Here is a 2,447-nt window from a genome sequence, read left to right as displayed (position 1 = left end):
CTGGAGAAAATGTGTGAGATGATGACGCCCATGATTCAGGTAAGCCTCAGGTAGAAAGTGTCTCTCAGGTAGAAAGCCTCTCCGCTGTGCCTCTTTGTGTCTTTGCATGTGTGTGTCGGTGTTTTATAGCGCTGCATTGTGTTGTTTTGCTCTGTGTATGTGTTATCCATGGTGTCATCAAGACTGCTGTCAAATCTGGACACGGTGGAACTAGCAACAACACCGGAAAACACTGGAAAACTCAACTTCCGCTAATCCAGCTTTCAAATTAAGAGCGCTTTCGAGCCGTTGGAATTATTGGAAAACAGAATCAGAGATATCAGAAGTTAGAACAATAAACTCAGGAACAAGATTACTGTTACACAGCACCGCAACATTTTTACTTAAATTATGTCATGGAAATGCAACAAAACCTGATTGAACAATTTAAAGATTGTTTTATTCATATGCAAAACAAATTTAATTGTTCTGCGCATTAAATTGCAAAACATTTCTTTAACAAAATGGGAACAGAGGAACAAAAACACTGTAATACATCTTCCATTTTTACCTTGTTTGCTCTAAAGTTTTGTAAAGGCAACTATGTGTGAAATGGAAAATTGTGCTCTTGATCCTCAGTTACCACTTTTTGATAAGCAAGTGTTTATTTTCTTAATGTGAGTAGATTGTATGTGTTAGTTATGATCTCCAGTCAGGTTTCAAAAGTCATTTTATTGCTTAGTTGGTTCCAAATAATAATAATGATAAGAAGAAGAAGAAGAAGAAAACGAAACAATTCCAACGGCTCGAAAGCGCTCTTAGTTTGAAAGCTGGATTAGCGGAAGTTGAGTTTTCCAGTGTTTTCCGGTGGTGTTACTAGTTCCACCGTGTCCAGATTTGACAGGAGTCTTGATGACACCATGGATAACACATACACAGACCAAAACAACACGCTGGAGCGCTATAAAACACCGACACACACATGCAAAGACACAAAGAGGCACAGCGAGCGGAGAGGCTTTCTACCTGAGAGACACTTTCTGCCTGAGGCTTACCTGAACCATGGGCGTCATCATCTCACACATTTTCTCCAGACTCTTCTCCAAGCATCCCGTCAGGATTTTGATGGGTAAGTTAATGTTAGCTTAATTATCAGAGCTTCCAGTATGCCGAGTTCTTACTGATATCGCTGTAGATGTAGTCCCGTACAAGCAACGTCTGCAGTTTTGTTAAGTTTTCTCCTCACTTTTTGGTTGTTTTCTACTTACAAAGAGCAAATAAGTTTAAAGGTTATGGTTCTTATCTTTATCACCTACAGTATATATCTATAACATCTGTAATTATCTGTATAGTGCATCTGTTTGAGGGGTTTCTTTGTGGTGACTGATTCAAACGATTTTCACTCAAAGGAGACTATAAAGTCATTTTATCTTATCTCAGTTTAGGATAAGCTTTATTAGATAGTTAAGGTTGACCTTGAATATATTTGACTTTTAATTATTAATTAATCGTTTCAGACTTATATTTTTCTTTACTTATTAAAAAAATATTACTATGACAATCAAGCGCAAGCAAACAAAAAACACAACATGTCATTAACAACGTAAAGAAACTTTTTCTTATACTGAGCAACTTCAGAAGAAAGCTGTTGTGCAGTTTTTGCAAACTTGAGCCTCAGCTTTGATTCATTCAAATTTCTTCTAATGAAAAAATCTTTCTGGGACTCTATGATGCCCACAGTTTGCATTGCAAATGAATATTTTTACATAGCCTGCCCTTATTTGCTGTTGCCATATTACATAATACACTGAATACATTGGAATGTGAAGAATAATAAGTACTACAGTATGTGTGGCTAGGTATAAGTATTACGTACTTTTATTTGTATTACAGGTACTTAACTGATGATGGTTTACATACAGAACCTGTGTTCATCTTATAAAATATGACTTGTGATGTTAAGTGATGGTAATCAGCTGCAAGCTATATAACTAAAATACTACTTTACGTTAATGCATCAGCAGCCATAGAATATAATTGATATTACTGATGTGTAGCATAACAATACACAAGGGAATGTTCTTGTTTTTATTCTTAGACTCTGCTAGAGCAGCTTTGCATGATTGACAGTTCCAAATAATCCTTATTTGTTTAATACTGGGCCTTGGTGCAGCCAGATTCATCCTCTGTCTGATGCAAGATGTTGTAGTTCCTCCCCGTCTTCTTCCTAATTGGCTGCCCCTCAGAAACTAGGGGTTCTCAAATGAAAGTTGTTCTAAGTGGATATTTTATGTATTGCCTTCACTTAAGTAACATGTCTGCATCCTTTGCCCCTAAACTCATATTTGACAGCTGAATGTGTTGTATTTTCAACAGTAACACTTGTGTGTGTCTGTGTGTGTTTGTGTTTCTGCAGTGGGTCTGGATGCTGCAGGTAAAACCACCCTGCTGTACAAACTGAAGCTGGG

This window comes from Pundamilia nyererei, unplaced genomic scaffold, assembly GCF_000239375.1.
Source record: "Pundamilia nyererei isolate P.nyererei 1_Seehausen unplaced genomic scaffold, PunNye1.0 scaffold00012, whole genome shotgun sequence".
In the NCBI taxonomy this organism is placed as follows: Eukaryota; Metazoa; Chordata; class Actinopteri; order Cichliformes; family Cichlidae; genus Pundamilia; species Pundamilia nyererei.
This window is presented reverse-complemented; position numbering follows the sequence as displayed.